The sequence below is a fragment of the Vipera ursinii genome, assembly GCF_947247035.1.
Source record: "Vipera ursinii genome assembly, chromosome: 3".
Lineage (NCBI taxonomy): Eukaryota > Metazoa > Chordata > Lepidosauria > Squamata > Viperidae > Vipera > Vipera ursinii.
In genome coordinates, this window is record NC_139516.1 from 26,513,201 (window position 1) to 26,535,685 (window position 22,485).

Below are 22,485 nucleotides of genomic sequence, written 5' to 3' on the forward strand. Positions count from 1 at the left end.
AAGAAAAGAATTAAAACTTTACTAGCAAGAAAGCTTTGGAATATGGGAAGGAAAATGTTAAGGTATATATGCTTAGCAAAATATACATGAATATATTAGGAGTATAGGATGAAACATCCTGCTAGTTTGAGTATGGTGCTATTGTCTGGCAGAAGCCCTGAAAAAACTGGGAATATTATATATCAATCTTGTGCCAGGGTACTATGAATAAACATATGTGACAGAAGATGGATGTCTCTGAAGAATATACAGAGTACTTGCAGCAGTAGTGTGACCACAACCCATATGCTGACATGACCATATAATTAAGTTCTGTATCATAACATATACGTAGACTATGGATACAGAACCCACATGACAGTTTGAATAACAAGTGTGTTATTTAATATACTTTTAACCAGGATAGTACTGATTGCAATTACTGCTTTCTTCCTTAGGAAATTCCCCATAAATACTGGGTTCACAGGACTGGAACCAGCCTATAAACAGGGAAAGTAAGGACAGTAAAAAGAAAAAGAACACATAGAAAGGCAACAGAAGTTCATAAGGCATTCTGTAGTCAAGAAAACCTGCAAAAAGATTTTGTCTTTATTGGCAAAAACTTCTCTGAAAAACCAGCTTCCTTCTTATGCTAGACCAGTGTTTTTCAACCTTAGCAACTTTAAGATATGTGGACTTCAACTCTCAGAATTCTTGATGACTGGGGACTGACCCCTGCTGCTGGGGAATTTTGGGAGTTGAAGTCCATGCATCTTAAACTTGCCAAGGTTGGGAAACAATGTACCAGACATTTGTCTCTGGAAAGTGATCAAGAACAAATTCCCATGGAACTGAAGTTCTACAGTTGGGAAATAATCACCAATAACTTCATTCTATATGCCTTCCATCACATCTAATATACATAGATCATATACAAGATTTAGGAAATGGCCTTTACATACATAACTCACAGGTTTATAAAACAAAATATATGGGAGTCTTAGCTTTCTCTAGTTGTTTTTTTTTAAAAAAAAACTTGTGGTGAGCAATAACCAGAGTTTTCCCAGTTATTACATCTCTAAGTATGCAATATCTTGTCTTTTAAACATCTGTACTGACCAGCCAAGAATGCAAATTCTGTGCAAATGCATGGAAGGAAGTAAAAGGCTCTTCTCAGTGCTGTGTTTGTTGGGCATGGGGAAATTCTCTAGCATCTCCAATACTCTTATCTGAAGTCATGGAAGATCTCTGGAAGCAGTACTGATAATACCAATATACAAACTGAAAAATAAAAAAAAACACTTCCTACAGTATGATCCCATATTGTTATATGAAAAGTAAAATGGATGCCTGACTGTTTTACACATTCTTTAGCACTATCATTAGCAATTATTTTATTGTTTTAATCCCACTGACTTCCAGTTCATCTTTAACTCATTTCCAAATATCAACACTTTCATACAGTGTACAATTTATAGGTCATAAATAGTTTAGAACTAGGCTATTTTAAGACATCTTATGTAAATCATGTTGCCTATAAACTTTATTTTCTCCAGCAAAGCACAATTATTGGGGAAATGGACAGAGCCTTTTCTTGTGCAGCTCCAAACTTCCTTTATGTGGAAATTCACTTTGCATTTAAGCTTCAGACAACTTGCTAAGATCCTTTCATTTCATAAAGCTTTTGATGTGACTCATACTTCTGGCTCAGAGATTTTATATTGCCATTTTTAGCCCTGTTGTTGCTTTACAGTATGAAACTGAACATATAAACTAGATTTTTAAAGCTGCATTTCTTGTATTCTATGTGATTACTTTTGTAAACAGCTTAAGACAGGGGTGTCAAACTGCCAGCCCACGAGCCAGATGTGTCATCCAGAAGCCGCACCTACCCCATTGCTGGCAATGGCAAAACTCTCCTGATACGTTGTGCGACATCATGTGACATTGTGAGTTTGACTTGTCTGGCTTAAGGTTTATTGGAAAAAGAAATGGAGGATACTTTAAAAAACATTTATAAAAATAATACTGTACCCTTAATGGTCAAGCATTAAGACAAGCTATTATATCCTATGCCAGATTAGCCTCAAAAATCAGCTAAATATAATCATTATTATTTTCTTTAGGTGGTTGAATGTGTGACTTCAAACAAGTCTGTTTCTCCTGCCCAACAATCTTGCTCCTTATGTGGGAATGACTCTGCTTTTCAGTGGGATGTTGAATTAGATGATAGTTGTTAAGTTTCTGATGAAGAGCAAAACACACAGTTCCTTTTACCAGCTTAACTCTTAGAAGAACATAGAAGACCTTTTAATATCAGGGCTACAATAGTTCTGACAATACTTCCCAAGGATTTGAGGCAAGTGTATTTTATTTGACCTTCTGGATCTTCTTGCAAATAATGTGTTCTACACTGATACATAAATCCCCTGCCTATTGCTTTCCTCACTGATTCTGCAGCTTTATACCTTTTGGGAATTGTTCTCACAAGACTGCTATAACATGGAACATTTTCTTTTTGCAGGCAGGGAATTAGAGTCTATTTATTGTGCTGATGTTTTAATTTTTTTTCCTCCAGAAACCAAGTAATTTAAGAATTTAGTAGCTTATTTTTCCCCTTTTGATTTCCTTTTTTTAAACTCCCAACCTCTTGGTTTTTAGAGTCCAGTGGACACTACATCCAAAGCATAAGCTGAATGTTTTCTTTGAAGACCAAAACATTTACACCAAACTCAACCATCCTGACCAAATTTTGAAGGAAATTATGCAGCATGACCAAAGCCTCTGGCCCATTAAATTAAATGAAGTAAATTATCCCACCTTGATCTCTAGGTGAACAAAACTCGATTCCAATGCAATCATTATTCGCTTCTTTATAGTCTTTACAAGTGTATTTACATATTTCCTTAGAGGGAGGACCATTCTTAAAAATATTTGGTTAACTTTTAACTTGTCCCAGACAAAATGGATTTCCTAAAATGCAGTCGGTGTGATTATTCAAACAAATGCTCCCAAGTATGTTTCTTTTCGCTTTCCAATTTGCAGCCCTTTGTTCTAGATAAAGTCAGTGCAAGGCATTGCTGAAAGCCATCAAAACAAGGAAAAAAGACATGAAGGGGAATCAAAAGGATTTTAACTAGCAATCATTTTAGGTGCCAAGAGTTCTATATATGGATAAATAAATATGTCCCTCTTGCCTCCACTTTCTTTTTAAAAAAATTCTGAACAGGAGTATGTTATGCCTTCTGCCATTAAAGGTGAAGGGGGGTGGTGGTTTAGAGGTCAGAAAAAAATGTATCTCCAGAAACTGATTGAATGTGCAGGACTTTTAAAAGGTAACCATATAAGGCTTTCTGTCTGTCTGAGCTTATTTTTCAAATTTGGCTTTCATTCACATTCCTATTCTTAATTTTTCATATTTATACAGCTTTACAGTAATATCTAGGGACGCGGTGGCTCAGTGGGTTAGGACGCTGAGCTTGTCGATCAGAAGGTCGGCAGTTTGGCGGGTCAAATCCCGAGTGCCGCATAGCAGAGTGAGCGCCTGTTACTCGCCCCAGCTTCTGCCAACCTAGCAGTTCGAAAGCACGTCAAAATGCAAGTAGAAAAATAGGGACCACCACGGTGGGCAGGTAACAGCGTTCCATGCGCCTTTGGCATCTAGTCATGCCGGCCACATGACCATGGAGACGTCCTCAGACAAGGGCTGGCTCTTCGGCTTTGAAACGGAGATGAACACCGGCCCCTAGAGTCAGAAACGACTAGCACGCACGTGCATGGGAACCTTTACCTTTACCTTACAGTAATATCTACTAATTTTGAAGGATTAAAAAAAGACAAATGTAATTTTCACCCATCCCAAGTGAGCCTTACAGCCAGAAAGTTCCTCTTTCTCAAAGATATCTTTCTTGCTTGATAGACTTAAAATAATTTTATCAGACTTTTTAAATCACAATATATGTTGGATGAAAATAGGCCATAAATGATCAACTGCAAATTTCTAAGCATCAGAGAGTCTGCAAAAGTGCAATGTGTGTCCCAAATTGCCCCCAGTCAGTCTCTTTCCTGGGACAGCAAAACGTCTTCCCTGCATCTCTCCCTATTGCTAAAATATCACATCCTTATTTCACTATCTCAATTAGGCTGGTTAAATTATGCAAGAATATTGCAACTCAGTTCTAGTGCTGAAATTAATTCAGGACTTATGTGGAAAATATACCCATCTGGGAATGGTCCCACTGCAGGGATAGTGCAGCTTTGACTCTCTAAATATGGGAGATATACTATAACAATATCCGAAAGACCACAGCTTTCCCATTCCTGTTCCTCTTTAGTTTTTCTTTTGAGAAATGGGAAAATTTATCTTGCCTCTTGCATTCTGGTACATTCATCATCTGAGTCTTTTCCCTCTTTGAAATGAATGACAATAAGAATAACAACCTCCACCAGTATTATAAACAAGCAGTACTGTAGTACAATATTGCTCCAAATGAAATGAGCACTAAATCTGAAAGATAAAATTCAGGAAAAATGAGTAAACCTCTCTTTATTCATATTTATTCTCTCATCAATATTTGCTTGCTCCTTTCTGTCACATTTTCTCTTCCAGCTCCCATCATAGTAGCATTTACCACAGTGAGAAATGAAGCAATAATAAGGGTGGTCATTTAACTCTTTGCATCCTACTTAAAAAATTATGTTAATGGATATATAATGGGCCCACAGAGGCAGCAGAGGCTAGGTAAAACCTACCCAGAGGGCACTGATATAGTTCATCTGTCCATTCTCTAATAGAACTTTAAAGTTCACCCTTATAAACATGTCACCTAGTCTATAATTAAGTGACTGGTCATTAAGTAACATATGTGGTACCTATGGGTCATACATCAATCAATTGGTGATGGATATTTATCCAATAATTGTTCAGATGTAGCTCTATAACTCTCTGTTACCCCAACATGGAGCATACTCTTATAAACAGAATGCTCAGACAAAGAATCTGTAGATAATAAATATGGAAGAGGTACAAAACAATGAGATATAGTCTACACTTCATTGAAAAAAGCCATGCACCAGAGATAATCCAGATATATTCCAATATTGCTAAAGGGTACTGCCTCTTTATAGAGGTCACAAAATATTTTAGTATGTTTTTCAATCAAAATAATTAAAATACATGTGTGAGAGAAATTACTTTGGTGTCATGGGATAATTACTTTTAACTCCAAAATTATGTGATGTATAATGTTGCAGGTAAAGATAAAGCTTTCCCTTGTCCAGTTGTGTCCAGCTCCAGGGAACAGTGCTCATCTCTGTTTCTTAGCTGAGGGAGTCAGAGTTGTCCAAAGACACTTCCATGGTCATGTGGCCTGCACAACGACACACCAAAAAGCAGGGGATGCTGTTATTTCCCACCAAAGTAGTACTATTTATCTATTCACATTCACAAGCTTTCGAGCTTCTCGGTTGGCAAGTAACAGGAGCTCCCTGGTAGTGCAGCATTTGGTTCATCAATCTGGACTGTCAGCTTTTCAGCTGACAAGTTCAGCATCTTTAACCACTTTAGAATGAACAACAAAAAACAAGAAACCACAGCTTCCAATTCAATGGAAAATGTTTTGTTCTGCTAAATAAATTTGGCAGATAATTCTTACGTCTAATAAGGTACGAAGTGTTCTTTAGCTTTTGTGATATTTTTATTTTAAAGTGATAAGAATAAGGTAAAAATACTGGAACATGCTCCAGTAATCATATTTATATGTCATCATGATGATGCCTTTTTCTCATCTTCACCCTATAGCTGAGGTTTCTTAAATTTGTCTAGTTGTTCTAGTTTTAAAGCTATGTTTTTCACCTAATCCCAATGCAGAGGGGGAAGATGCAGTTTTTGCATTATTTGGGACATTACTGATGTGAATAATATTAACAATGTGACTGTAGACATGGGCACCCTGGTAGACTCCTTGCATGCATTGGTTTCGAGTTTTTCTGAAAGAACTATAGGTTTGTGCAAAGGTTAACTGTGACTTACTAGTCACAGGCGCAGAGCACCACCATTCCAGTGACTTCTTACTGGGCAACTAGATTGCAGATGATACCACTCTAATGGCAGAAAGTGAAGAGGAACTAAAGAGCCTCTTGTTGCAGGTGAAGAAGGAGAGTGCAAAAGTTGGGTTGAAACTAAACATTAAGAAAACCAAGTTCATGGCATCCGGCCCTCTCAATTCCTGGCAAATAGATGGGGAAGAAATGGAGGTAGTGACAGATTTTATTTTCCTGGGCTCCAAGTTCAGCGCAGATGGGGACTGCAGCCAAGAAATTTAAAGATGCTTGCTTCTGGGAAGGAAAGCTATGGCAAAACTAGACTGCATAATAAAAAGCAGAGACATCACCCTGCCAACAAAAGTGCATATAGTCAAGGCTATGGTTTTCCCAGTTGCAATGTATGGCTGTGAAAGTTGGACCATAAGAAAGGCTGAGCATGAAAGAATTGAGGCCTTTGAACTATGGTGCTGGAGAAGACTCTTTTGAGTCCCTTGGACTGCAAGGTGATTAAATCGGTCAACTCTGGAGGAGATCAACCCTGACTGCTCTTTAGAAGGCCAGATCCTGAAGTTAAAACTCAAATACCTTGGCCACCTAATGAGAAGGAAGAACTCTCTGGAGAAGAGCTTAATGCTGAGATTGAGGGCAATAGAAGAAGGGGATGACAGATAATGTGGTGGCTGGATGGAGTCACGGAAGCAGTAGGTATGAGCTTAAATGGACTCCAGAAGATGGTAGAGGACAGGAAGGCCTGGAGGAACGTTGTCCATGGGGTTGCGATGGGTCAGACATGACTTCACAGCTAACAACTGATTGGAGACCATTTATACCATTTCAAGTACCAATTTGTATGTGCTGACTCTGCTGCATTACACATAAAGGAGGGTGAATGGTAGTTGAGAGAGTGTTCAGTGGCTGTTTAATTGGAGGAAAAAAGTTAGGAGAATCCACCAATCAATGCTCTTAACATATCCATCATTAAAGGGTAGGACATCACTGAAGCAGGATATAGCATCAAGGCAACACAAGGATTGGTGGATTGTAATGTAACACATCCATATGTCTGTGACCCTTATGTTCTTTATAGAATAAAACTCTAATGTCCACTGTTTATAGCCTTAACTTTTTAACAGATTCTACTACTCAAACAGATTTTAGTATTGCCATAAAAATCCCTATAGATCAAGACACACTGCTCTTTTTGACAAACCCAGTGCCAGCAGACTGCCTTCCTCTTAATCATACAGCCTGCTCTCACTTTCTCCCCTTGACTAGTGGGGGAAGATAGATGAATCATCTCCTCTCATCAGCTCTGTCTTCACGGGTGACCCTATCTCTTATTCAAAACACATCACAGGAAAGTTATCTCCTGCCAACTGCCCTCTTTCAGCTATTAAGGGGCAGCCTCTGAGTGCCCACACTGACAGGTCTACTCACAAGAATTTTAGAGTCAAGATTTTTTTCACAGGAAACGTCCTGTGGGTCATCTTCCCTGACTCCTGAGCACCATGAGAAGATTGTGGAAGAACATCCAATATTCATATTGTCAAGTTACATTTGGGAGGTAAGCCAATTAGGAAAGAAGGATCATCCAACATGACAAGAAGAAAGGGAAATATGGCTTATGGACATAATTATTACAACAGGCTGGAGGGAAGACAAGGAGACATAGAAATGATACAAAAATGTTCAATGACAGCAAAGAGACTGCAAGATATTTTTTTTTCTTTCTCCCACTTAAAACATATATGGTAGTTTATTTTCAATAAATGTCCTTTCTGGTACAATGCAGAATTTATATCTGTAGTTTCAATCACATTGTGATTGATAGGTATCCTATACCGGGGTCACTTGTAATTCCATTGTTTATTGAACAATTCCATTTGGCCATTGAAAACTGATGGTAGATCTAAACAGTTCAGAATTAATCAAAACAGTGATTTTTCAGTGCTAGGGAGTTACCTGCCACTCAGAGATTATGTAGGCTCAAAATGAGATGCAGGGAAGATAATAATTTTGAATTCATCTTCAGAAGAAATTCAGGCTGAGATTAATGTTTCTCCAATGTATTGGTTTCAGGGAGATCAGATGCGGCATAAAAACTTTCATATCTTGTCCTTACTTTTGTCAAGATGGCCATACCGTAGTTTCCGGTGTATAAGATGACTTTTTAACCCATGAAAATCTTCTCAAAAGTCAGGGGTCATCTTATACGCCGGGTGCTGAAACTTTAGGGACAGGGCTGGCTGAAAAACCTGGAGTGGATCTTCCATTTAGTCTGCGCAGGGAAAGCGGGACCAATTGGAGTAGAAGCTGCAGTCTGTGATATTTACAGGCTGGGGTCTGGGTGTCTTTCCTTCTAAAGTTGAAGAGCAGCTGTAGGCAGGTGGGGAATGCAAGAGCAACTTGAAAGGCAGGTGGGGAATGCCGTAGCCAGAGCAGCTACTTAGCACTAAGGACACATTTGACTCAGGAACTGGGCGGGCTGGCTGGAAAACCTGGAGCAGATCTCCCATTTGGTCTTTTTTTTTTAAATCCCATTTATATCCCACCCTTCTCCAAAGACTCAGGGCGGCTTACAATTTAAAGCACAAATCAATGTGCTTAGCAATAGCCTTCATTCTATGTATATGCCTGCTTATTAGAGCTTTCACACACACCACCCCACAAGCAGCATTATTACAAAGTCAGCTTATTGCTCCCAACAATCTGAGTCCTCATTTTACCTACCTCGGAAGGATGGAAGGCTGACTTAACCTTGAGCCTGGTGGGATGCGAACCTGCACTAATTGCAGGCAGCTGGTGTTACTTAAGGCTCTGTGCAGGGAAAGCTTTAGAGTGAATTAGAAAAAGTGAAAAAGTGAATTAGGAAAATAGGAAATGGTTGCTGGAATTGGGTATGTGTAGTTTAACGAAGAGAAGGGTGAGGGGTGACATGATAGCAGTGATCAATGTCTCAGAGGCTGCCACAAAGAAGAGGGAGCCAAGCTATTCTCCAAAGCACCTGAAAGCAGGACAAGAAGCAATGGATGGAAACTAGTCAAGGAGAGAAGCAACCTAGAACTAAGGAGAAACTTCCTGACAGTTAGAACAATTAACCAGTGGAACAACCTGCCTCCAGAAGTGGTGAATGCTCCAACACTGGAAGTTTTTAAGAAGAGACTGGACAGCCATTTTTCTGAAATGGTATAGGGTTTCCTGCCTTAGCAGGGGGTTGGACTAGATGAGCTCCAAGGTCCCCTCCAACTTATTATTATTATTATTATTATTATTATTATTATTATTATTATTATTATTATTATTATTATTATTATTAGTATTATTATTAGTATTAGTATTAGTATTAGTATTAGTATTATTAGTATTATTATTATTAAGTTTAATCCACTTGCACTGTTTTATGTTTACATGTTTGATGACAAACAGCCTTATGTTTATAAGTGACAGTTTTCCTACTAAGTACCTGCATGTCATAAGCATTTGAATTAAAATTACCATATTAAAATCAAATCTGATGTTTTTTAATTTTTATTTGGTGTGCATTGGAAGAGGGGTAGTCTTATACGGTGAGTATAGCCCAAACCCTGTAATTTAACAGGAAATGTAGGGGGTCGTCTTATACGCCCAGTCATCTTATACACCAGAAAATACGGTAGTTTTGTTTATTTGCCTGAAGCAAAGGCTAAATTTTGTGCTTAAAGATAGTTCCCTTTTAAATGTTGTTCCAGAGCAACAATGATAAACTTATACCTATTGCTGAGAATTCTCAAAAGGTCCATGAATAACCAGTTTTCACCTATATCTTTGCCAGAGAACAAAAAGCAAAATAAAAGTGCTACGTGATATATACCGGTAGTTATAGGGAACAAACCTGATATGCTTTCTAATATGCTATATATTTATTTATTTATTTATTTATTATTTGGATGTCCACTCTATTCCATCTTTATCTGAGGGGCAGTCCTCAGCTCCACTGGCAGCTGGTTCCAAAGGGCAGGCGCACCCACTGAGAAGGCCCTATCCCTGGGTGTCATCCGCCGGCAATCTTTTACCGGTGGCACCCTGAGAAGACCCTCCCTGTGGGAGCGCACTGGACGAAGGGAGCTTGATGCCGGCAGCAGGTGTTCGCTCAGATATCCCGGACCCAAGCCATTTAGGGCTTTTTAGGTCATCACCAGCACCTTGAATCTCACCCATAGGGCAACCGGGAGCCAATGCAGCTCGCGGAGCAGAGGTGTTACATGGGAGTATCGGGAGACCCCCATCACAACTCGTGCGGCCGCATTCTGCACCATCTGGAGTCTCCGAGTGGTATTCAAGGGCAGCCCCATGTAGAGAGCGTTGCAGTAGTCTATCTGAGAGGCCACGAGCGCATGAGTGACTGTGCGTAGGGCATCTCGGTCCAAATAGGGCCGCAACTGGCACACCAGGCAAACTTGGGCAAAAGCCCCCCTGGTCACAGCTCCTATATGATCTTCTAAACTGAGCTGTGAGTCAAGGAGGACACCCAAGTTGCGAGCCCTATCTACGGGGGTAACACCTCACCCCCTATAGATAAAGATGGAATAGAGTGGACAACCCGAGATGCCAGTATGCACAGCCACTCGGTCTTGTCAGGATTTAGACAAAGCCTGTTCCTCCCCATCCAGACCCTCACCGCCTCCAGGCAATGGGACATCACGTCGAGGGCATCACCGGGTTGATCTGGGGTGGAAATAAAAAGCTGGGTATCATCAGCGTACTGATGATACCCCACCCCAAAACCACGAACTCACCCAGTGGCTTCATATAGATGTTGAACAGAAGGGGCGATATACATATGCACATCTTGGTAATGTGATTTCCTGTGCTAAGGTCTTCACTATAAGAAGCTAAATGCCAATAAACAAGTGTCTTTTTTGCTCCTGGCTGTCTCCATTGAACTGATTTTTATACCTCTATAAATTATATTGCTGAGCTTTATGATGGCTGTTCCACTTTTGACTGGAGCCCTATGATGGTGCATGGGGATGTGCTTTCCTCTGAAACATTAGTTGAGTAATTTGTGGTGTATGAACACAACATTTGTTACTTGCAAATCAAGCTGAATTATGGCTTCCATAATTATAAAACTATATAATACACCAGAGTACATAAATATATGTTTATACTATTGTCAGTTTATTCCCTAATGACTAAGCTTGCAGGGTTAATTTTTTTAGGCACAAATAAGCAGAAAATAAAAAACCTTTTTTTCACAAATGTATTGTGCACTTGTTGAACAAGTAGAACAAGCCTGCTAAATGGTCTTTCTGTCTTACCCATTATTCTTTTATGGTTTACAGGTAGCCTTAAACACATAACACTTAAAATGTTTTAATGTATGTTAACTTCTAAAGCTGCCTCAAACACTTGAACTGTTTAATGCTTTGGGTCACTTCCAACAGTACCTTGAGTTAATCAGAAGGGTGATTCTTTAAAACAGGACAACAGAAAGACACTGTTTTGGAAATCTTCTAAGGGCCATAAGCAGATTGAAAAATCATCTGAAAGCACTCAGCATGACAGGAGGCTGCAAAGAAACATGCTCTGCTGTGTTGAAATTGGAATTCCGTATGTGATTATGCATGTGCCTTTTAGCTCTAGGGACAAAACTATGAGGGAGACTCTAATGAGTTCAAATCACTGGCAGACAAACCTTACAAAATTCAGCATGTACAGCACAAAAATAAGAAACAGCTCAATCCACATTGAATGATGTACATTCTGATTTCAGTCTGTTTTTAATGAACCATAAAACAATCTGTGAAAAGTGACATTTTCAACACTGGCTATTCACCACTTATGCATAGTGGAGGGGTTGCATACTGGTGAGAGTTGGGAATGGAAGAAATAACTGAAGGAATTAGCTTGGGTCTTTTAACCCTTCTGCCTGAGGTGGTATAAAAAGTGCAGTTAACCAAAATAATTCCCTTTGCTGAAATGGTCTCTCTTATAGCTAATGAGTATAACAAAGCTCAAAGTTTATTTATACAGCAGAGTTCAAATGTTCCTCAGCTTATTGTTCTTATGATCTCAGATGTACTGTTGCTCTAAAATAATTCATAACTACACTATATATTGACACTTCTATAGCATGTCCTCATTTTTCTAGTATCAGCATTAGTCTTTAATTAATTCTTGTCATTTTAAAATTATAATTGTTCTTATATTTTTATTGCATTGCAAGCATCCAGAATCACTCTGGATAGCAAGATGGGCAGCATATAAATGTAATAAAGAAATCCTGACAAACAGTAAAAGGTTAAAATATTGGATTGGAACCATGAAAAACCAGGTTTAAATCTATATGAATGCTCCCTGGCTGATTTTGGAGTAGTTACTAATGTTTTGCTTAACTTGGTCAGAAGACTATTCCTGTGATGATAAAATTGGAGAGAACAGCACTATTATGTAACCTTGAAGAAGGCTCTTGACATTGGCCTTATAAGAGAATGAATGAATATTTAGAAATATAAGTGATTAAGACCACAATACAATAATTCTTCAACAACTATTATCCATTAGCAATCAATGCTGAAATTATTCCTAGATTTTTTTAGTGGAGCAGAACTTATGGATATGCTACAATGGCACTGCCAAGTCGAATTTCATATATAACTTGGCTTGAAGAAGTACCACAATGATGACCACTTTACCACATTTGTGCTTTTACCTAGCCTGGTGAGATCTACATCTCTGATTAAATGCAGCAGGATCTACAATCTCTCTTCCTGGGCAGCAAGAAAGATCAGGCAAGATTCTCTTCAACTTACATCAGCCTTGATAGGCTTCTTCCCACTCAAAAGTTAAAATATGTGATGTTGCTACTATTAGAATACTTTCCCCCAGACCATGTGAGAACTAAGTCCAGGAGTACCCTTGATATTTGTTTACTATTTTTCCTTTCTCTGACAAATTTTTACATGAATAAGTTCAGTGTAGTTAAGCAGAGCCCAGAGCTCTTAGGCTATGTAAACCACCAGGGAAGAGGAGAAACATAAATAAAAATGGCCAACAATGTTGATATTGCACTGTTAAGATATTGGACTAGTGTCTGGGAAACTTAGGGTCAAGCTCAGTATGTGACTTTCAGACAGACCCTGACTCTTAGACTAACCTACTCCACATGGAAGGTGTACTTTTTAACTGAATAGGAAAGTGATATCGTGTTTGAGTTTTGAAGCACTTCTGAATCATTTCTGAAGCAGGCACAGGCCTAATACACATTTATCTTTAAAATATATTTATAAAACACAGACATTTGTAAACACAGACTGGATATCACGTCATCAGGGACTCAAGAGTAATTACACTCCTATAATTAATGCATACTTGATAGCAAACCTGGGTTGTCTTAATATATATCCAGAAGAGAGGTTAGAATGAAGAGTTATTATTCTAGGAGAACTAGTTGCATGAAACTGAGCTAGATTTTTAAAAAATGTGACTGCTATTGAAATAGGTTATTGCTATTGACTAATTAGATGCTTCAGAAAATGCTAGAAAGCAAGGCCTTTTTAAAAAATGCAATAACCAAGCTAATTATACTAGCCATGAGGGAAACAGGGATGATCAGAGTTCCTAGCTCCAGAACAGTCCCATTGGGATACTTGGATTTTTTGGAAAAGGATTAGCTCAGTGGCTCCAAAGCCAACTCAAGTGAAACTGCCAAGTTTGATCTGTTTTCAATTAAAGCAAATAAAGATGAAATCAGTTAATTAATTCCACATGACTTCCAATAGATTAACAAGGTCTATACTGTAAAGATGGGTTACAGTAAATTTTTGACCCTGATTGTACTACATTGTTTTGAATACCAAAACAAAGAATCACCATATCACTGTCTATATTTTTCAGCAATTTAACTATAATCCCTTGTTATTCCCACATCCTTTCCTATGTTTTTGCAGTCTTTACTTTCTGTAAAAATCTATGAATAGAATTGAACACAGCAATGAAGAGTCCTCCAATTCAGATTTTGAATAATTCCATTCCTTCTCTACATTTAGAAATATTATTTAGGTTTTCAAGTATTTTGTTTGCATTTAAAAACTGTAAGCTTATGTGATATAGCTGTACCTTGCTTTGATGAGATAAATAATTGTGTGATTTGCTTAGAGATTCTGCTATTTAGAGAATTTGTCCAATAATTCTCAATAGTTTGCAGAGGCATATGCATGTGTTATCTGTACATTTATTTCTTAGAGAAACTTCTGTGCTTGTGCAGAAGCTTGTTTTAACTACTGGCAATGCCAAGTGAGTCCTCTGATCCTCATGAAATGGCTTTGCATGGGGGATTTTGATATGTATTCAAATGTTAATGTTACGTTATAATAGTTATGTTAAACTAGTTATGGATTAACTGTTATAAATGCTACATGAGGTAAACGCCGCTGACAGGAAAACACGCGGCAATTTAACAGCTGTCAAATTGCCACCGGCTACCGCGCAAGCGCAACGATTGACAGCTCCACACGCGGACTCTAGCTGTCAAAAGCCGACTCAGCCGATTGGCCCAGCAGACTGGCGGGAGAAGCCGGGTTGCGGATTGGAGGAGCCAACTTCCAGCTGCCTATATAAAGAAGTCAAACCAGCTGACCTTTGCTGGGTGTACCTCAATAAACAAATGTAGGTGAGCCTGCTGTCTCCACGTAATCCTTGCCATCGCTAGCCACTTCACTGGCGACGAAGGTGGGATTCGCTTGCTAAGCTGAAGTCACTGAGCTTAGGAAGGGCAACCTTCTGGAGGCTCAGAGCTAGTCACTAGGAAGTTATAACTTCCACCTCACAGCAAGCAGAAAGGAGAACCGAGACAGCATGGCCGCATTCGGTCAGATACGTGAGTTCGACACCAGATTCCCCGAGCGCTGGGAATCGCACTTAGGCCAAGTAGAAGGGTTCCTGCTGGTTAGTAAAATAACCGATGACCGGGCTAAGGCAGCAGCTCTCTTGTACTTGAGCGGAACCGCGGTGTATGACGTGGCTGTCGGACTATGCAGCCCGGAACCGGTCACGCAAGTAACCTACGCTGAGCTCACCGAGAAGCTCAGCAAACACTACATGCCGACGCGTTCCGAGATCTACTGGAGAGTCCAGTTCGCGAAGCGACGCCAATGACCCGGGGAACCAGCAGCCGACTTCGTAGCGGGAGTAAGGCAAGCCGCCAGGTGGTGTCACTTTCCGGACCTGGAGGACCGGATAAGGGACCAACTAGTCATAGGTCTGAGAGACGAGCGCCTCCAGAAAAAAATAATCACGAAACCAACCTTGAATCTAGCTGAAGTCACTAGAGAGATTCAGGCATACGAAGATAGCCACTTGGAAGACTTCGCCAAAGCTGAAAACGGACAAACCGTGAACCAGGGGGAAATAGTCCCCAAGGACAGAGGAGAGCTGGAAGACCTCACCGATGTGGACGCCATCCACCGTCGGTTCGAAAGGCTCCAAACACGGAAAGCCAAACGAGGAGAAGGGGCAAGACCCAAGAACAACACCCGAGAACTTCGAACCGCCTGTGCCAGCTGTGGAGGGAATCACATCAGATCCTCCTGCAGGTTCAGGAACGCCAAGTGCCACAACTGTGGCAAATTGGGTCACATCAAAACAGCGTGCAGAAGCCACAACCGTGAAGATCTCCACAAAGTTGAGGCAACGTCCCCAGGTATGACATTCCAGCCAACCCTAAAGGCCGGGGCCCCCAGATACCTAGTACAGGCAGTAGATAAGGAAGGAGAAAGGGGGGAGGGCCACATTCTAACCCCTAAGGTTAAAATCAAAGCCAGATTACAAGGACTACCATGCGAACTGGAGGTAGACTCCGGCTCCGCAGTCACCCTAATATCTGGAAAAACATTCAGGGAAATTTGCCAAAAAAAGCCACAAACAAATTCCCTTAAAACCACCCCAAATAATTCTGGCAGACTACCAGAAGTCCCCAATACCCCTAAAGGGCCGAGCGAAAATTTTCGTTGAATTCAAGAAATTTAGGGGACCCCTTAACGTCCAAGTCACCCAGGAAAACAGATCAAACCTAATCGGATTGGATTGGTTTAAAGCACTAGGCATAAAACTAACAGGCATTAATAAAATACAGGCTGCAAGCCTCGAAGACATCTGCAAACAATTTGCAGACGTCTTCGACGGCACCCTAGGAAAATACACAGGGCCCCCAATCACCCTTAAACTAAAACCAGAGGTGCCACCCATAAGAATAAGGGCACGAAGGGTCCCGTTCGCCCTCAAACAGAAGATTGAGGATGAACTGGACCGCCTTATCAAAATAGGAGTCCTAGAGCCCACCGACGGAGGGACCTGGGAAACCCCTATAGTGACACCTATAAAACCGAATGGCCAAATTAGATTATGTGCCGATTATAAAGCTACTCTAAACTGGGCACTCAACGCACATGCTTACCCGGTCCCCGCGGTGAAGGATGTCCTCTCCTCTGTCCGTTCCGGTGCCATCTTTGCCAAGCTTGACTTGGCACTGGCGTATTTACAGCTCCCTGTAACTCCTGAAACCGCAGATGCGCAAACCATCGTTACTCACCACGGGGCTTTTAAAGTTAAATGCCTCCAATTCGGCATTTCGGCAGCCCCAGGAATTTTCCAAGAAATAATGGAAAAAACATTAAAAGGGATTCCTGGGGTATGCCCTTATTTCGACGATGTCCTCATCGCCGAAGAAAATAAAGAAAATTTAGCAGAACGACTGTCAGCTGTTCTGACCAGATTCAGAGCAGCAGGTCTCAAACTACACAAACAAAAATGCCAGATAGGGGTTCCCTCAACTGAGTTCCTCGGTTACAAAATAGATGCCCATGGGGTCCACCCGACAGACACCAAGATCAAAGCTATCAAAGCTGCCCCAACACCAAAAAATAAACAAGAGTTACAAGCATTCTTAGGACTCTTGAACTTTTATCACTCATTCTTGCCACATAAAGCCACCATAGCAGAACCATTACATTGACTTTTAGATAAGGGACGTCCATGGCTCTGGATATTGGAACATGATACCAGTTTTAACAAACTCAAAGATGCTTTATGCAACAGTTCCACTGTCACCTTATTTAGAGAAGACCTTCCCCTGTGCATCGCGTGCAATGCATCTCCATACGGGATAGGGGCTGTCAGTCATCTGCTGGACTCAGGGATTCAAAAACCGATAGCTTTCTATTCAAGGACTCTCACGAAAGCAGAGAGGAATTATGCCCAAATAGATAGAGAAGCTCTGGCCATTGTCGCCGGAGTCAAAAAATTCCATGATTACCTATATGGTAGGAATTTCACTATTTACACCGACCACAAACCCCTTCTTGGCATATTCACCTGGAATAAATTAACCCCGCAAATACTCTCACCTAGAATACTACGATGGTCGACCTTCTTGTCGGCCTATTCGTTCCAACTAATCCACAAACCAGGGAAAGAATTGGGGCACGCAGATGGCCTCAGCAGACTGCCCCTGCCCTATTCAGACCCAGACCCGGCCCCAGCAGGGCGCATTTTGGCGATCTCGGAGCTGCCAGAAAGCCCCTTAACGGCAAAGGACATCTCCTCTGCCACAGCCACTGACAAAATTTGCAGCCGAGTATTACAGTGGGTCACTGCAGGATGGCCAACCGGGGCAAGATTTTAAAGCATTCTTCACAAGAAGACATGAACTGTCAGCCCATTTAGCGTGCCTCCTATGGGGAAACAGGGTGGTAGTTCCGCACAAACATAGAGAAAAAACCTTACTTACACTACACGAGGGACACCCAGGGATAGTTAAAACGAAAGCCCTGGCAAGGAGTTACGTATGGTGGCCAGACATAGATAGCAACATAGAAAACCATGTTGCCGGCTGCTATCCCTGCCAATTAACATGCTCAGCTCCACCTCAGAGCCCACCACACAGATGGGAATCAACCAAAAATCCTTGGTCCAGGGTCCATTTGGATTTTGCCAGACCATTCCAGGGACAAACATTCCTAATCGCAGTAGATAGTTTTTCGAAATGGCTAGAGGTAGTCCCAGTCCACAGCATCACCACTGCTACCACAGTACAGGTTCTGTGGGGGCTTTTCGCAACACACGGCCTCCCTGACATTCTTGTTACCGATAATGGGCCCCAATTTACCTCTCGTAAATTTCAGATATTCACGAGGAGCAACTCTATTAAACACATTACATCGGCTCCCTTCCACCCCTCGTCCAACGGGATGGCAGAAGTCATGGTGAGGTCCACCAAGGACGCCCTCAGAAAAATAGTCAAAGGCAACTGGCATCAACGACTTTCACAATACCTGCTCGCCCAGCACACCACCCCATGCACCACCACGGGTAAATCTCCGGCAGAATTACGATGGGGACGTCGGCTCATCACTCGACTGGACAAAATGCACCCAGATAGATCCAACACCGAAACAGACCAACCCCTGCCCCCAAGAACCTTTGCAATTGGACAAAATGTGTGGGCACGTAATTACTCAGAAGGTCCTAAGTGGCTTCAAGGTATTGTCATCGACCAAACGGGGCCACTCTCGTACTTGATACACACACAACACAACGGACATATTCGCAGGCACACAGACCAATTGAGAAACCGACACCCCCAAAACATCCCACACCCTGCACAAGCCGATTCCGCAGAGCCGCAACAAGAACTCGAAACCCGTCACCTCCCCGCAATAAACCAACCAAGACTGGGGGAAGGGGTACAAGAGAACGAAAGAACCCCTCGACGCTCCAGCCAGAGTAGACAACCACCAACGTACTTGCGAGACTACGAATGGCAGGGCAACAGGCATCATCGAGGGGAGAAGAACAACACCAGTTCAGGGGAGGGGTAAGGGGTGATATGTATTCAAATGTTAATGTTACGTTATAATAGTTATGTTAAACTAGTTATGGATTAACTGTTATAAATGCTACATGAGGTAAACGCCGCTGACAGGAAAATATGCGGCAATTTGACAGCTGTCAAATTGCCGCCGGCTACCGCGCAAGCGCAACGATTGACAGCTCCACATGCGGACTCTAGCTGTCAAAAGCCGACTCAGCCGATTGGCCCAGCAGACTGGCGGGAGAAGCCGGGTTGCGGATTGAAGGAGCCAACTTCCAGCTGCCTATATAAAGAAGTCAAACCAGCTGACCTTTGCCGGGTGTACCTCAATAAACAAATGTAGGTAAGCCTGCTGTCTCCGCGTAATCCTTGCCATCGCTAGCCACTTCAGATTTTATACCAACCAAATATTGACATGACACAGTCCTTATATGCAGGTAGTCTTCAGGTTATGAGTGTAATGGAGCCTGCACATTCCTCTCATAACTTGAAAACTCATAGAGTGAATCTCATACCTCGAACGAGATCACGCCCTTGCTTGTTAAAATGTATGTGGCTCATTAAGTGCACATGAGGTATCTCAGGGTGGGGAAGGCAACAGGGGGCCTAGTGTTGGAACAGGCCCCAAAGGCCTCCCTGACCCACTAAGATACTTCATGCTTCCCCTCCTTTCTTGCTGCACTGAACTCACCTTGAAAAGATCTGTCTCCTCTCTGCCGCGGTTCCTACTTTTGAGGGACAGGAGAGTTGATAGAAGCTCCTGGTTGTCGTAATATCATGCAAGTTCAAGCACCAATCCTCTTTCTCAGGGATTGGGTGCCTGAATTATCATGCTGTTTGTGGTGTCTGCCTCCTGCTTCCCCTCAACTCTGAAGCCGCCCCCAGAACAGAGATCAGGAGGGGCTTCTGCATGCCTCTGAAGGTTGGATCCAGGCCTTGGAAGGGTCCTCCAAGCCATTTGCACCTGGAATGAAGATTGGGGGGCTTATGCATGCCTCCAGAGTTTGGATCCAGACCTCGGAGAAGTCCTGTAAGCTGCTGCTACCTGGAATAGAGCTTCCAAGGCTCCAGGGGCATGCAGAAGCTCCTGCCCAATGCCCATCCAGGGGCAAACAGCTGGAAGACCCCTCCAAGGCCTGGATCTAACCTCTGGAAGCTCCATTCTGGGAGGAAGCAGCTTGGAGCAGTCCTCCGTGGGCTGGATCCAACCTCCAGAAGCATGCAGAACCTTCCCCCAGCCTCTGTTCCAGGCAGCTTGGAGGAGGCCTCCGAGGCTCTGGGGACAACAGGGTCACTTTCTCCCCAGCACAGAGAGCTCCAGCGGGCTGGATACAGGTGTGAAAGGCCTGACCTTCTTCCTCAGTTGAAGACTTCAGGCCTGCCCTCTGGCAGAAAGGAATTGGAGGCAGGAACAGGGGATAGGCACCTTTCGCATAGAGAATGAAAGTTTCTGAGGTCTGCAATTTGGCGCAAGTTCAAACACTCGCATGAGAACATGGACTCCAGAAACTTTCATTCTTGGCACAAAAAGTATTTCCAAGCTAGCTCACCTCTCCCTCAAAGGGAAAGAAACCATGGCAGAGAGGATTTTTGCAAGGTAAATGAGTCTGGCGCAGCAGGAAGGGAGAGGGAAGCAGCTGTGAGGAGTGGGGAGGGAAGGGTAAATGTTGCAGTGCCACTGAAGTTGCTCGTAATTTTGGGACTTGCTCGTAAACACTAGGGGGCGCTGATCACATAACTTCGAACGAGTGTTAAGTGAACTTTTGTAACTCAGGGACTACCTGTAAAGCAGTGCTGGGAACAGTAAACTTTTCAGTTCCCAGAAGCACAACCTATCTACTCATATGCAAATCTTATGGAATTCAGTGAAACTTATTCCTAGAGATCTGAGGTTCAACAGTTAGCAGAACTTACAATTGCAACATTTGTATTTGTTCCAACCTCAAAAAACATTTTACAGGTATGACTGTACAGCAACAGTCAGAAACATAGGTTGGACTAACAGCCTTCAATTTAAAATCAAATTGCAAGGGATCGGTTCAAGTCTCTATCAAGACCAGTTTGTCCTGGGTTACTGTTTGATAAGGGAGAAAGAAAGAAAGAAAGAAAGAAAGAAAGAAAGAAAGAAAGAAAGAAAGAAAGAAAGAAAGAAAGAGAGAGAGAGAGAGAGAGAGAGAGAGAGAGAGAGAGAGAAAGAAAGAAAGAAAGAAAGAAAGAAAGAAAGAAAGAAAGAAAGAAAGAAAGAAAGAAAGAAAGAAAGAAAGAAAGAAAGAAAGAATATTAAAAGACATATGTGACCTTACTGACCTTCTGCAAAGTTTCCACCACAATTTGTTTTTTCTTCTTCCTTCAAAGCCCAACTATAGTTGCCAGGAGCCAACCAGAAGTAAAATATTCATGCATACTCTGAAAGGAATACATGAATTCAACAGTGATTTTCAGGTGGTAAAAAGGTGGAGCCCAAAAGACATTGAAAGCATGTGCTTAATTTCTTTGAACTTGGAAATGAAGTCAAAGCCACCCGCTTTAGAAAGAGCTGCTAAGAGTTTGGAATGAAAAGGAAGATTTAATGTGGAAAAAAGTCTGGTTGGGAATGACCTTCTGCACTGATTGACTTTAGCAGAATGTAAATGATGGGCTGTAAATCAGGTGACATGTGAACCCCACAGTGAATCATACTGTTCCCTTCAATCCCATCAAGAATGGGAGGCATAAATCGTCCCAGTTCATGCCAGGCCATGAGCAGTCCTTTAAATTTCCAATTAAAGATCTACTGTCCTTTGCCTGGTGCTCACTGGAGAGGCTGTATATTAAAATGATAATAAGCAACCAAGAAGCTACCACACTGGTCTGTCTTTGGAATATTGATCCCCAGGCTTCTGTCAGCAAGGCCGTCAGATAAACTCAGAGATGAAGAGCTACTATTTATTATAATGTATTTTAGGGTGGATTTGCAAACTATTATGATTTAGCATCTGCAGTTTCAACATACATTTTGATTATGGAGCAATGAACTGGCCATATTTCACAAGCAAAGATGTCAGCCAAATTTGCCATTCTGCATGTAATGCATGAGATGCAATTCAGTCAAGAAATCACTTTGCATTGGTGACTGCTGATGTCCCAATCCCTTGTTCTAATGATAAACTGGAAACTCAAAACACTGCCTTGTGTTTCATGATTTGCTAGCTTAGTTTGCTGTAAACTTCTAAAACTATGATTTTAATGTAAACTAGGATTAAACTGTAAATTAGAATATTGGTTTCTAGGACTCAAATCACAAATTGCCAAAAATAGCTGTCCTGCATAATATATAACATCGGAGAATGTACAGAGAAAGGTTTCATTAAAGACACCATTTAATACATTTATTTGTTTATTTGTTTGCTACATTAAAGTAGCAAATACAGCATTCTCCACAAAACTTTTTTTTTATTTTTCTTCCCAAAACTCTGTAAGGTAAATTGGGATGAAAAAGAGTGATTGATCAAAGTGATCCAATAAATTAGTGACACTTTGAAGGATATCTTCCTTTACTGTAAAAATAATTTGGGCTTAATTCAATTCTTCAATGTAATTAACCAGACCTTCAGCTATTTTAATCATTTATC

At 41.4% G+C, this 22,485-nt stretch overlaps 1 long non-coding RNA gene across 1 annotated transcript in view; it reads left to right on the forward strand.

Annotated features, from left to right (window-relative positions):
* The window catches only part of LOC310638094, an 844,679-nt gene extending 823,519 nt beyond the window's left edge, over positions 1-21,160 (forward strand). Inside the window, exon 2 of the long non-coding RNA XR_014492029.1 lies at positions 20,989-21,160. This is a non-coding gene — a long non-coding RNA (uncharacterized lncRNA). The remainder of the gene's footprint in view (positions 1-20,988) is intronic.
* The last annotated feature ends 1,325 nt before the right edge of the window (positions 21,161-22,485 follow it).